At 42.7% G+C, this 15,709-nt stretch overlaps 1 long non-coding RNA gene across 4 annotated transcripts in view; it reads right to left on the bottom strand.

Moving 5' to 3' along the window:
• The window catches only part of LOC306841212, a 106,623-nt gene that overhangs the window by 81,343 nt on the left and 9,571 nt on the right, over positions 1-15,709 (bottom strand). For all 4 annotated transcript variants that reach the window (XR_013781451.1, XR_013781452.1, XR_013781453.1 and 1 more), the window contains 2 exons: positions 10,173-10,263; positions 9,905-10,004 (listed from right to left, as the gene is read on the bottom strand). This is a non-coding gene — a long non-coding RNA (uncharacterized lncRNA). The remainder of the gene's footprint in view (positions 1-9,904; positions 10,005-10,172; positions 10,264-15,709) is intronic.

A 15,709-nucleotide genomic window follows, 5' to 3' on the forward strand; every position in this document is an offset into this window, starting at 1 on the left:
CTACAAAAAGAAAAATCGAGCCAGAGTTATTCTGGGCTGATTTGCACCTCGAGGCTGTCCAGCGCTGTCAGCACGTCTCTGCAGTCTGACCCGTGCAGCACATGGTTTCCATTCAGGGTTAAATGTATGAATGCCCGAGCGCCTTTGTTTGAGATCACTGATCCCCGGATTCTAAGTGATAATGTGGTGGCACTGAATGACTGTGGAGGGAGTTCCTCCCGTACAGTTAGCATGCAAATATGGAGACGTGACCCGGCTGCTTTGGGTTTCTTTTACCATCCAAACTGTGTTAAGTCATTTTAAATCATGTCCAAACTGTCGAGAAGTAAACGGATACCAATGTGTGTACATACTGAAGAAATATCAGCGCTACTTTGTTTAATACGTGTCTTAAAGCTAAAGGATCATTGTCTCGTCTTCGCCCCGCAGAGCTCGACATGTTGTCATATCTCATTTCATCTCCTTAACTCAGAGTGACGGCTTTGATTGAGATTTCCACATCAATCACTCGGGCCTGGCCTCGCTCGTAACGAGACCCCGACGTCTCAATAGTTGTTTAATAAGCCGTTAATCCATGTTCACACTACTTGGCGCTTGAAAGTGAAAAACAGGCCGGTTTCGCCATGAGCTTTGTTTGGGCATTCTCAGATGGGATTCATAATTGCTTCCAATTACAGTGTGAGCGGCCTGGAGGAAGGCTGGATCTGGAGCTACCACGAACTCTGAGCTCAAAGTGCTGGGCAACACTGGGAGGGATTTCTGTGGTAAATATTGGCAGAATTAGAAAACGGTCGAGATTTGGGCAACTTCAGAGAATGTATTGGTATTTAAAAAGCAACAACATAAAGTGAACAACTGAAATACCAATAAATGAATGAATGAATTAATAAATGAATTTAGTTTTAATATGGAAGAGTGGTAAGCCTTCACGGAGAGTGATAGAGACGTATACCGTTTACAGGAAGGGATCAAATCTCTCAGATCTAATCCTGGACTGAATCGTCTGTTTCTGGAACTTCTGGTGTCGTGGCTCACTCTACAGGTGAATGAATGCACTATTGTTACCTCAGTTGCATTATACACTATATTTACATTGATGTTTTAGACATATTAGACAGGTATAACTCCTAAAAGTCCCAGACTGGACCTCTCACTGTTCAAAGGTAGCAGAACTTTGGGGGTCTTGCAAGCATTTTATTTCAACCAATGTGCCAAAAAGCTGCGTTTCGAAAAACTAAAGTGTTTCTACAGAAAAACAGAAAAATAGCTGGGCCTTTAAATCCTGATGACTCAGCAATGAAGTAATTACTGTAAACAACAACAATTGTGTGTAAAAAAAAAAAAAAAAAAAACAGACTGAACCGCAGACAAAAATGGTCCAATGAATCTTTTTAAAAAGTATTTTAAAAAGTAGTTCCTGGAATATTCATAGCAACAGACTTTGGGTGGCAAAGTAACATTTGATGTATTACCTGCTTGTGAAGTTCAACTAACTTTTTTTTTTAAATCAAGCAGACGCAGAGCAACAATAAATAGGCTAGCATAGAGACATCTGAATATCCCGGAATATCTGTACTTCATGTTTTCAATGTGTTTTCAAGTTAGATGCGTTTATCATGGAATTGAAAGGAACATTTCTCTCACTGTTGGGACAGACATTAACGTTTATCCATCCATCCCAATAGTTGGAGAAGTGTCTGTGTTCATGCTTCGTGTTGATCATTTGAAGCGTAGAAGAAACAAAGATCATTTCTGCGTTCAGAAGTTCACCATCAGGCTCGTTTTTGTTCTCAACTGAACAAAACCAGCCGAAGGCTGAAACAGCAGGGTTAAAGAGGTTCAGAAGCAGCACACTAACACTCACCACACTGAATTATTCAGCTGCATCTAAATGAGGTGTCAAGTCGGTCAAAAGATCAGAAAGAGGAAGTCTTTCTTTCCCTGAACAGGAGTTTTCACATGTTGTTATAATTACTAAACTCTTTCACAGTTAATGTCTGTAAATGTTTCTGGAAGGAGCCGCTCAGAAAAGTCTTCTCACAACCTCTGGGCCGATTCTGGTTTCATAACAACTCAATTTATAAACGCAAGATCAACAACGCGCAACACACATCAAACCTCCTCAGCCCAAGCATCGAGCAGGAACATCCTCAAACAGTCGGGTTTGTATCCTTCATTTTATTTTGCTTCTTCCTTCTAATGTTTCTTTACATGGTCCTACAGACGCATGATATGTCCTCTTAACCATGAATTCTGCTGCTGAAAGCACAACAGTGAAAGACTTTAGCATCACCCAAACACTCTGCTACAAACAGGAAGTAGCTTATAGAGAGGTGAACAGATAATGGATTTCATTGGTTCTGTTATGTTTGTACTCATTCTTTTCGATGGTCCTATTGTCAGTAGAGGTTCGTGTTTACAGTAGAGACAGGTAATAAAATGGATGCTTTAGTTTTAGGTCTTTGGGATGGTTAAAGATGAATTCACTCTGTGTAAAGTTTGTGCAGCTTTTTCAGACTTTTAGAGAAAGAACGGACAATGACAGTTATTTTTAGGACATTTAGCAGACATGGCGTAAACAATAGAAGGGGGCCTAATTATTACCAATCAATGATAATACTCAGACTTTGCAGTGTTAATCTGCTATAATAAACAAATTCTGGGTTGCCAGGTTGTCAAATTAATCCTCCTAATGGTTGGTATTAATCTGCATACATGTTGGTTGTTGTAAACACTGAATAAACTCCTTGTTTGGGTTCATACCATTAAATAAACTGTCACAAATGTTATACAAAGAGGGTTTAATTAAATGTTCTTTTTATTTTAAATCATCAGACCTACGTTGAGGAACTTTGGCATTTTGGCAATGTTGGCGCCCCCTGTGGACACAACCGTGCGCCCTATCTCTTTCCTGATATTATCTTGTCCACGTGAAAGCCGTGTCTTGTCATCCATCCAACCAAAAATAAACAATCCTTTTTTCGTACATCGAACGTGCAACTCACAATGAATCATCAGCGTGGCTAAATAAAAAGAGGCAGTTTGGGAGTTAATCAGATTTGCCTCGGGGTCTTCCTGACGAAACAAAGAGATTTAGAAACACAGAGAGCAAGTGCTATCACAAACATCTTTCTAATTCATGTCATAAAATGGACATGTAGAAATGTATTAACAATTAAAAAGACAATTAAACTGCTGTAGGACAGACGCACTATTAAAAAAAAGTCGTCCTTTTCCTGTTCCCATCACAGTGCTCTCTCCGGTGGTGTTCAGCTCAGCTCGAGCTCAGACTGTGGTTTGTACAAAGGCCGGGGTGACGCTGCACTTTACAACATAAACAACACCCCATTCATTATGACGCGTAACTTGATAGTGACATGGGGGGGATCAGAGGCTTTCAGGGGGCTTATTGATCCATTAATTTGGTGGACTTTAGCGCTCTGCAGTGACAGAGTGCCTCTGTAGATTGAATGGGGGCCGAGGGATTCCAATGAGCCGATCTGATGAAAAGGTCTTGCATGAGTGGCGACGACATAAATAAAGCTAAAGGTCAGCTATCTTCCTGTCTCTGGAGTCGCTTGACTACATCAAGAAGTCTCTGGCCCCTGAAGGCCCCTGGCAGCAGATATGGCCCAGCAGTAAGGAGCGGACATATGTCAGTGAATAGTGTTCACACTTTAAATAATGCTGGATGTAGAGTAAGAGAGAGTTTTCATGTTGAGAAAATCTGTAAATGCTGTGTATCTGTGTTATTTACACTCGTGCATTTTCATTTTTCAATGTGGGATTTAAACATATGAAGATTTTTTTTACACTAAATAAATGAAATAAAGATGGACTTAACCCATGTTATATTTGTTGTGTGTGGAGCACTTAAATTAGCTCGATTACTTCCAACACCTATGCAAGCTGGAGATATCCGTAATTTTACAGTTGAAAGGGCTGCCGCCATGACAGACAGCACATGTTGGAAACACTGGATGTTACGTCAAAGAGCGCTGCAGGAGGAAGACGGAATTGCTGCTGAAAGCTGTTGTGCTATTGACGTGTGCTGAGAAATGCACACAGCACAGACTACGGTCAACTCAGAGTTCATTTTCATGGAGGGTTGAGTAGCAGTTTACTCCCATGATTCCCGCTACGCTCGACGTCACCTTTCGTCACTGTTGTCGTTGAGAGCCCCCTGGTGGCGGAATTTACATACTGTGTGTTTAATTCAACTTCATCAACATTTATTTCATGTAATCTTACGTCAAGTAGCATTCACAACTTCACTTTTTTTTTTTAGGTCAACTTTTAGAGAGAGAGAGAGAGAGAGAGAGAGAGAGAGAGAGAGAGAGAGAGAGAGAGAGAGAGAGAGAGAGAGAGACAGAGAGAGAGAGAGAGAGAGAGAGAGAGAGAGAGAGAGAGAGAGAGAGAGAGAGAGAGATGAGCAGCAAAGGAGCCACAGGTTGGATTCGAACCCTGGCTGCTCTCATAGAGGGCTAGAACTACCATACATGGTCACATGCAATGACTATCAGCGCCCCCACCGACACTTCGCCTCTCCTGTGAATGAAGGTGAAGTCTGAATCCACAAAAGTGCCACCAAACAGACACCTTGCAGCAGCAGATGTAGGCGATGGTGTGATAGTGTGGGGTAGGACGACGTCTCCGGGGAGAGAGGAGCAGGTTGCGCCCCTGTGTTTGCTGTGGTGTCTGTCTGTGTAGGACAACAAGCGGGCCCTTCATCCTGACCGCCGAGATGAAAAGCCCTGACCTCCAAGGGCACGGGTCCCCCAACTTTGAACTTCCTGTCATCTCAGGCAGGATCAGATGTTGGCTTATGCAAACGTTTAGAGCACAGCAATGACAAGCAGTTCAAAGACTGGCATTTTATTTACTAAATAACAGAAATATGGAGAATCTTTAAATGTCCAGTCTATCAAGCTGCCTCCATCTTAAAAATCGGAGCTTGTTCGGTTACTAAAGAGCCTCAAATCAATACTACAAGTTGGAGGAAACAGATATTTGAGACTAATGGACACAGGGAGTTGCGACTGAAGGGCGCAAAGGGCTGAAATTCATATTGATACGGACATCACAGGCCGGTGGGCTCTGAGGGGCCGAGAGGAGGTCACAGGTTGCTTTGACAGCCGAGCCCCTCTTAATGGAAGACTATTGACTGAATGTGAAAAAGCTGTGCTGGAGAACATGTTACCAGGAGGCCCAGAGTCTGACACCGAACAAATGTGTCTGTACGGGCGTTTGCATGTGTGTGAAGGAAGAATATCAGTTTCTTAGCAGTCCAGAGAGATCATCAGTCCGATCAATAGGTCATTAGTCACTCAATAATACTTTTTCATCTAAAGACCAGAAGGGTGTACACACTGAGATATGACATTTGTGCTCCACGTTTAGGCTACTGAACTACAACAGAAAACGCTGCAGCCACTGGTGTGACCATATGACAGACAAAGACATGAGGTTGTAAAAGTGTGCCAAAAATGGTCGTTAAAAACAATGCTACACCTATTTGCTATGCTAGCAGCTGCAACGTCCTCTTTGGTAAAAGGTAAAAGACAAACGTCAACCATCACAGGAGCTTCTTTTATCGGCGATTACGTCTGACAACTTCCATCGACTCGTTCATGTGAATCAGGTTCTTAGGTACAGCACGTTCCAACGTTTGCTCAAACTGTGAGACACTCGTAAAGGTTCCCTTCAAATTTGAGGACACGTCTTCACACTCCCGTTGGCTGACGTGAATATTTGGACTATGAGCGAACATATTTTGAAATTTAGTGTTGAGTAATGTTGCTTGGAAGATGACACCCTTCACAATGTCTCCCTCATGTTAAACGGATACTGAACTGAAGAACACACTGTAAAGGCCTCAGTGTGTTGATCTTTGGGGCTAATGCTACACCTATCACTGAAACATTACACTAATGTACGTTAGTTTAATTATATTAATAATTAGCTATGTTTACTTATAGCTAATTATTAAAGAACCTCCATCTGTGACGGGTAATATTAATATCCTTTATAACTACGACAGAGCTTACATGCTGGTCATTCACAGGGAATGTTTGATGTTAACAAAACACCTGAATAGATGTTCAGATTTAGTGCTCTTCCTTTTGTTGTTTCGTCAACAGTAGTCAGACTTTAAATTGAACTACAAACGTACTGTATTAAATATGTGAATGAAATGAGATGTGTATGCGTATATGGATATAAAGTGCTGACTCATGATCCGATTGTAGTGTGAGTGTCAGTCATTGACAGCTGGTGTATTTCCTGCTGATTTACTTTCCTCTTCCAGGCAATTGGCGACAGGATGGTAACCTGACCCACATTTCTCACCACAAACACACAATGATCTGCACTCCAACCATTTATTTTTTTTATTTTGCTTCATTCTGAGCTCGCCGCGTGTTCTCTCAGCTCAGATCTCCCAGAGGGCCGAGCAGCTGCTCATCGCTCAGCTCATCCAGTGTGACAGCCCCAAATCACAAGTGCAACGGCCCAGTCATGAGAATTTACCATCGCGAGCGCACATCTGACTGAGCAATCAGCCGCTGAGTGGAACACAAGCGGAGAGAGAAGGGCGACTTCTCCCTGAACACCGTCGTTGGATTGTGTGCTGATAGGCCGAGTGGCAGCCTGCCAGGTCGACGCACCTGCGGCTCCGAAACGGGCTGTGTCATCGCTGCAGTTTAATTTTACACAGAGCACCAGGAGAGCCATTAACTGACAGCTGCTCGGATACAAGCTTCACACTCAATAGCACTAAAGACGCTCACATGAACGAAGGACGATCACTGCGGCTTATTTATCAGCAATTAGTTCTGTGCAGCCACAAGTTAACACACGAGACATCGGTCGAAATATCAATTCTAAATGCAGGTCAGAGAAATTTCCCTCAAACTGGGTTTCATCGTGATTGTTAGTATTGTGATCAAGTGACCTTTCAGCTGCAAAGTGTCTTTTCAACGAGTTCTCACTGACATCCTTGCGTTAGCAGAGTACATTTTATTTACATCCAACCAGGAAGGAAAAACTCATTGAGATGAAAAATTCGAGAGTGTCCTGGACAGGACAGGCAGCAAGCACAATCAACAGAGTTTCAGACAGACGACGAGCAGCCGAGCGTACAAACACAAAAATACACCCTGAGGCGTTAAAAGACACACATAACAATCTGAACAGCAAATGTTTCGTCAGGGTCGCCCACAAACATATACACAGCCAGATGTGTCTGCCTCCGAGTCATTTAACTTCCTCTTAAAAGCGCTCGATGAGAAAAGTTTGTCAAGTTTCAATTCATTTTGTAGTTTGTTTGAAGTAAGGGGAGCGGCAAATTTAAAAAGCCTTTTTTCCTGGTTCCTGGACAAAAAGATATCAAAGATCATAGGTTCCTGTACTCTTATGAAGGGAGCAGAGCTAAACTAGACTCCGTATGATGCAACACAGTGCTGCTCCTTCGCAAATCGAAAGGAGCCAGTTGAGGTGCTTTGGGCATCTGATTAGGATGCCTCCCTTTAGAGGTTTTCCGGGCATTCCCAACTGGGACGAGACCCAGAGGAAGACCCAAAGTTCGCTGGAGGGATTATGTGTCCCGTCTAGCCTGGGAACGCCTCGGAATCCCCCGGGAGGAGCCGGAAAAACGCTGCTGGGGAGAGGGAAGTCTGGGTTGACTTACTGCGGCTGCCACCGCCGCAACCCGACCTTCCCGAAAAAAGTGGAAGAAAATGGATGGATGGATACTTGTTTGAAGGTGTGGGGTAACTGCTCACCAGGTTTAGGCCATCAACCATCATTTGTAGCAGTTGCATTATTTCTGTTTGAACCACTCCTTCAAAACTAAGCCGTCTGCTCTGATATGCAAATACAGATGACACTAATCAGGTCTGCGTTTCTTTAATTACTGCATCATCTTCATCCACTCTGTGCAAAAAGTAGATCTGTCAGAATGCACGCTGAATAATGAGGGAGTGTTGTATCTGCAGAGGAAGGCTCCTCGCTGTCCATTTGAGACGGCCGACACAATCAGCCTGACAGCAGCCTGAGGTTCAACTCGCGTTTCCGTCATGATCTGATGCTCAAAAAGACTCTCGTGCACGACCCGTCATCGGCTCCCCGAGCTGCTATTAACACGTCCGTTGTCCACATCGCTCATCAGCTCGCGCGACTGACGTGCAGCAGAGGTCAGAGTTCACGGCCACTTCACGCTGTCAACAAGCGTCTGAGTCAAATCTGCTGTACGTCAAAAAACAGAGTTTCACGTCCGCTCCTCTGAAAACCTCCCGCTAAATGTACAAGTCTGTCACTTCATTTGTTGCTGCACTTGATAATGTCTGACAAACGTGACAATCGGTAAAAGGCTCGTGAACCCCGACGCAATTTAAATGTCGTTCAGAGACGATTCTGCAGCTGGGTCATACAAGTGTGCAGAGTGTGACAAGAACATGTGAAGTTCAGGCATCAGTCTGCACCGCAAACACACTGTGCATCAGATGAGCCTTTCTCGTGTGAGGAACACACAGATCGCGTGGCCAGAGGTTTCGTTTGCAGCGACGCAGCTCACAGAAAACCCGTTGGGTAAAGGAAGAAGTTCAAACGAGGTTGTAAAGTCAAAGCAAAGGAACGCCGCGAAATAGCGTCCACTTTGAGTTGAGCTTCGAATCCTTGACTTTCTCAAATGTGCTCATGTTCGAAAGAGTCACCAGGGTGAGTCAGCGGTATTACTCCTCCATCATCTGCCTGATGTGAAAACAAGAGACAAGATTACGCAACTGAGGATGAGATATACGGCCTCCGGGCTGAAAGATGAGTCAAAGTCCAAAAACATTGAGTCCTACATTTCCCATAATGCAGCTTATAATGGCATCTCTAGTATTTTTAACCAAGTCCCTGGCAAAAGATCAGAGTCACAGTATTTTTCCTGTTGAAGACGTACTCACAGAGGGCCCTGAACCAGTCAACGCTCGATTGGCTCCTTCAAACTTGCCTTTGATAACATTCCGGAAAAACGCTGACGACGGCCTGCCGCTGAAACACGTCCATCAACGTTTATGTACGCTGCTCTTACCCAGAGAAAGAAAACATGAAAGACATTTGGCGTGCTGACTTTTCAGTCTTGTCGTAGGCGTGCACCTGAGACTGTACTGTCGACTGTGCTCTTTGCTGTTAACATACCAGAGCCACATTCTGGATACTAGCGCTGCACTGTGTGACTCTTTGGGTCTGGTTTGACCAACAAAAAAAAAAGGAAGCTGTGACATTCATTTAAATGTACGTAAATTGTTGCAGATCATTTGGAGCCCTTCTTTTTTGATAGCGGCCACTTCAGCATGTTTTAGGAACTCCATGTCGCTGAGCTTTCCCCAGGCTGCCGCCATTTTCTTTCCTCACATTTGTCCGTAAAAAACAAACCAGTTCATCCATCCCACACTAGTTTGTCAGAATTACAAACAGACATTTTTGGTAACCATCATCTGCTTTTGTGTCAATGTTTTTCCAACGGGCTAAGCATCAGCCAAAACCTATGATCAATCAATCTGTGCATCCCTGGTTAATACTGCACGCCAGACAGCAACCGTGAATACAGCTTGCTTTGCTCGCTTTAATTAAAAACGTTGGAAGCTCATTCAGACAAACAATCAATCTCAACATGGTGGACCACATTACATTTACAAAGTCATCACTGACTGAAAGTGTGAGAGCAATTCTGGTGTTGGTGACTGGTGTTGTGACAATGCACTCTTGAGATGAAGCTGACTTGAACAATGGCTGACATTAATGGATCGATCAGCCACATTATCAATCAGGAATGAACTCATCTGAATGTTCTTTCTGGATATTATTGGAAAGACAAAATACAAGTTAGCTGTGACTTCAGATGGTCAGAGAAACATACCTCCAAACAGCCGACTCATTGGCTCCCTCTGTGTGCGGCCGGGATTCTCCTTCTGTCTTCCTGCCTCGCATGCTGCCGAGGCCTGATGCAGGATGAGCTTCTGAGTGTAAACACAGAATTCAGTTCATTTGCCTTGGACTCCTTCTGAGGGTCTAAATGTTTCACACAAGTAAGAAAGGCCAAAGGTGCTTTTTTTTTAAATAACAGGTGATCGAATGTGTTCGCTCTGAAATCAAACAACACTTTGTAGAAATCTGTGTTGACTTGCCTTCATCTCCCCTGGTAGCCAAGAGAGGCAACTCAGAGAGAGAGACGGATGCTTTCAGCCATGCATTATTCACCGCTTTAATTCCACAACCCTACAAAAAAAAGAGGGGAAAAAAATGGAGTTTGTGTTTATTTTATTCATCTCTCAAATCCACAAATAGACAGCTGCAAAATGTTCCCCGTAAAAGATTTATGACAACGCTTCAAATAGTGAAGCTTTTCTAGCGTAGCCCTGAGAGGGATAGGACTAATATCTGGGTTTGTGTTTTATCAGAAGTCCCAACACTCAACCAAGGTAGAGAAGAAACACGAGAATATGGACTGTAGTTTGTCACAATTTGGACCTCTTAAGAACACAAGATGTGGTGCCAGCTTGTACCAACAACAGACCCAAAATTTGTACCAATGCTCAAGTCATCCCTTCAAGAGCACCATATCATTATCCAGCATGAAACTGCTCTCTGTACAGCCATATTGGTTTATCTACTGATAGTGTGGCATCTGAGGTTCCCTGACTTGCCTCGCTCAGCAAAGAGACTGGAACAGCAGCTAACTTAAATCTCCTCGATGTTACACACTATTCAACTACTGTACAATATGGCAAATGTCATCCACATATAAAACAGATTTGGTTATTAGTTTTGTTTAAATCGCACCAAATCGGCAGCAGAGTTTTGCAGCAATTCTTTGTGTTCTTCTTCAAACTAAGTCGTAGTAGCTGTCGTTGTCTCTCTTCAGCTGTCCTATCTAATAAAAGGCAAAAATGCCCCCCAAAAAAATGCGGGTTGCGCCGATGAAAAACTTGCCAAATCTTCTGCTGCCAACGCCAAGCCACTTATTCTGCTGTTGCTATTGACTCTTGTTTTGAGCTTCTGATCGCCCAAAGTTGGCAACACGTGCAGTGGAACCTGAACATGTGGAGGAACGTTGTGTGTTCGGCGAAGAGTTCAGATTGGGATCGTCGGGTCGAAGTGTGGAGAAGACGGCGAGATGGCGTGGGACGGTGTGTCATCCTTGGAAGCAATCTCAGTGCTACACCCAATTTTCCACATCTGTTCCGTTTGTCTGTCGTTATTTTTGGTGACTCAATCAATATTCTATTCAGCAGGAGAATTGGAGGAGTCGGATTGAATTGCTCAACTAATCTTCGACGTGAACGCTGAGGTTCAAAGTCATCAGACAGGTTCAAAAGCGTAGTTCTTCTTTTATAGAGTTAACACACACGTATCACAAGGATCTCTACAGTGATCAAAAACAACAGCTTCTAAACTCCTGTAGTGCATTGTTTCGTCTCTCAGGACATTTATCACTCCGACATGAAAAACAAGAACAAAAATAAATAAATAAGAGATGAGCCGGTCAAAGCTGCATTTCAAACTCAATTGTGTTTAAACTCACTCATACCGAGAGATTTTCAAGAGCCAGCCTTGACTGCAGAGAGGAGCACTCTGCAAAAAAAAAAAAAAAAAAAAAACGCTTGGAGATTTGGGGGGAAGTGGCTGAACAGATTGTTATGTCACCATTAGGGAGCTGTAATAAAGTCATATTTCTTTTGCATTTTGCATGACTGGAGGGCCTTCCACTCTCGCCTGTCCGCTCCTCTCACATCATCCTCCCTTAAGTGGAGCAGTTCTGGGCTGCAGGTTTTGCCTCGCTTGCTGCCAGAGAGTGTCTGTGCCAGATAGCGTTGCATGATTACACTCAGCAGCGCACAATTTTGTCGACAGCGCTGTAGTAGGAGAATAAAATATCTTAGGCCTCATTAAACGCCCACACATTCAGAAATTAGAAACCAGTTATTCGTCATTGGGAAGGGGAAAAGTGATATTAAATTTAAGACGATTTTTTTACAAGACGATTGGTGTAGATATCAGCCGAATATTTGCCAGAAATGAACCGTATATCAGAGTGGGATCTGCACGGAAAGGGTTGAAATAGTCATGAGCTGATAAATAAAGAAGAGTCTTCTTCCTCGCTTCCTCCCTGGTGTCAAACTCAGAACGGAATAGCTTGCATGTGTCATAATTTTTGAGGAAAACCAGAAATGATTCTGATCCTGATAAAGTGAGACAATCGAGTGCAGAAAATTCATTGTGTTTCCTCTGAGCTGTAAAACGCTAAAGCTGTTCTGACAGATAATCCTTCGCCAGGAGCCCGACGAACACAACAATAATGTCTTCTGCTGCACATGAGAGAGTACTATACAGCCCCCCCACCACCCCTAAAAAAATATATATAAGAAAAGACTGCTGTCATGCTAATGCTATTTTCTTCAAGTGGTATCCTGAATATGTGGCCCAAAAAATTGCTCATGAATATTTCAACCATTGATGAATTAATAACAATCTTCATCGTCAACTGGTGAATTATGAGGCAGCAACTGTGGTTTTTATGGGCAATTTCCTCTGACTGCTCTCGTCTGAATTTAGGACAGAGACAAACTCTTTCTATCTTGATCTCAGTTTCATCGCTCTATATGTCATCCCTAATATTAAAGAATTGGAGTCAAGACATGTGCGTGACAAAAGATGACAAGAGAAGAATTGTAGAACTACTAAAAGAGTTCAAGCAGCACAAACATTTTGATTTTCTCGAGCGCATAACTTGCACAAGGTTTTTTACTCATAGGCGACATCCTGAGGTTCAATGCTGCCCCTGGTGGACAGAGTTTAAAGGTTTGTTTTGGCCTTTTTAAAGTGGCCATGTAAGCACTTTAACATGTTGTTTAACAACACACGGTTATAACAGAGATCCTATTGTGTACCTCTGTGCTCTAAGGTTTATGTTTAGCATGTACTCTGGGAAAGCTAAAAGAGTTTGGGCTAAGTTGAAAGATTCCTGAAATGACGTACAAGAATCTGGTAGAAAGTGTTTTGTCTTCTTCCATGGTCGCGTGGTACGGGCGCTGCGATGTCGGATGTGAAGAGAAACTGACCAAAGGGGTCGATGCAGTCAGTAACATCATCTGGATTTGTGACAGGCGCGCATCGGACTCTAAAAAACAAACACATAACATCCACCACACTCCCACTCTGAAGCGCTTCCATCAGGCCGGCGCTTCAGACTGCCACGATTCAAAAAAGAATCCAACAGTAATATAAGATAAAAGCTTGAATAAAGAGATAAACTTAAAAGAGAGCAAGAGCCGTTTAACAGGAGGAAATACACTAAGGCTTTAAGAGAATAGTCGAAGGACAACAACAGAAAATAAAAAGAAGATTAAAATTGTAAAAAAAAATTAAGGGTTTGTTTCAAAACCCTGACAGAAAAGACAGTCACCTTTAGCTTTTATATAGTCCAACCGGATTCATCAGATTTTACTCACCGTCGTCCAATTGTCATCGAATTTTTTTTTTTTGAGCTCATTCATCCACATGCTAGTTCGCAAAACAAGAGACAACTTGGTCGTTGAACTATTTGTCTACTTAGTTAGAATAACATTCGATTCTATGATCCATCTGATCTTCATTAAGGCGACCTTCTACCCGTACTACACACGCTCCATTACAGTAATATACAGAGTGCACACACACACACACACACACAGACGGCTCAGTGTGTGACGATTCAACTACCACAGCTGCCGCAATCCACACATCTGTCAGACCAACCAACAACAACAACAACAACACACACAGTGTAAACAGAGGCCTTAGTCCTTGAAGAGGGCAACCGTGGTATAACTCCAACCCTGAGCCCACTTTCCTCTCCGCTGAAATAAATGCATACAAATCCCCTAAAAATAACAGAACGCCAGTGTGTCGACTCTGACACCAAATGGGTGGTGTGTCAGCGTCCGTCACAGAGGTATTTTGCCTTATCTTTTGTACAACTGGAAGAGATGGAGACACATGGACCATTTACAGTCAGTGGTTAACACCAGCTGATCCAGATTGAATCAGACGGGGTCCAGCTTGATCTCATCAAGTGTCATGCCCAGATCATATTCATCCGCGGCTCAACTGTTGTATTGTGTGTCCGTGCCTTCAAGAAGACGAATATGTCAGACCTGAACTAAGACCCTGAAACTTATAGAGTTTCTCTGGGCTCTTTGACTAACATGTAAACAAGTACAAATTGATGACTAGAACTTGTTGAACACTTCTTTGAAACAGACTACTTAATGGCTATAGTTAGTGATGAAAAATGAACAGTGCCTGCAGTGTCAGGTCTGTGTTTCCCTCTCAAACATGTTGAAGGATTAAATTACCGTTCTGTCGAGTGTGGGCACTGCTGCTGCTCGACTCGTCTTTGTGCCTCTCTGGCTTTGATTTGAGCCAAAAGAGCCACAGGATACAACTTCCAAGGCATTAGCATTCTCAGCAGTCACCCAGAAGAATGTCAGATCATGCTAGTTTGAAGTGACAGGGTGCTTAAACTACAGAACATAATGGTGAGAAACAACCGCCACATGCTAACTACAAACACATTATGTAAGGAACAACGATGGGCTCATGTGCCTTTCATCCTCAACAGGCTGATTCTTACTGTATTTCCCAACAATATTGTGTTACATCTCCCGGCTACAGACATGCTAATGCCTTTTAGCTCTGTCAGACTATCATGAGGCTCTGTAGCAACAGGAAAATGTGATGAACGTCCAAGAGTTGTTCTTCTCATGCTAACTCACGCTATACTAAGACGAGTTAAGCTGCAGAGTTTCACTCAACCTGGCTGTTTATCTTTTGCTGTCTGAACAGAAACTCGTTTGGATGTTGCGGTGTTCTGAACTGAGCTCCAGTTTTAGCTAGCACAGACGAGCAGAACAACCCAATACAACCAAATTTTCAAATGTTGTACTTATATGACATTTTAGCAGAATGTTGGGATTTTTTTTTTTGATTTTTTTTACAGGAGCGTGACTGAAATTGGATTTTTAGATAGGTTACGGTTACGGTTGCCGATGTTAGGCAGAGACAAAATGCGATAGCAGTTATATCGGCCGATATCTTTCTATGACCTGTGTTCGATCTGCATTCAGTTAGATAAAGATACACATCTATTGTGTTTATCCCTCAAATCAGTTATCAAACCAGACTAGAAAATATATAAAGTATAACAAAGACAAGTAAGGAACTGTACATGAACTTTTACCTGCTCTTATGTAATGTTAACTGACAGAAAGTAACGTCCTTTACCTGCTGTTTGTAAAGTGTCTTGAGATAACACCTGTTATGAATTGATGCTATACAAATAAAGATTGATTAATGTATGTGTCACCGCTCGACACACTGGACAGTGATAATATTTGTTGTAATCCATATAGGGCCCTCTGCTGGTGAAAGAGAACTAATAGTTTAATACAATGAAACTCAAATAAAATGATATTTGACGTGATCCAGTAATATCCAGTAATATCTGCACATATCGGAGCAAAATGAGATGATACCGATAGTCACCGGATAAGCTAACATCGACCAATGTTATCAGCGCGCCAAATTTTTACAGCAGCACTGTCGGTGTTCAGTGTAAATGTAGTTTCAGTTTCACTCTTCAAAGCAGTTGTAGTCTTTTTAATTTCTGTTTCTGTTTTACTGT

This window comes from Symphodus melops (genome assembly GCF_947650265.1).
Source record: "Symphodus melops genome assembly, chromosome: 20".
NCBI lineage: Eukaryota > Metazoa > Chordata > Actinopteri > Labriformes > Labridae > Symphodus > Symphodus melops.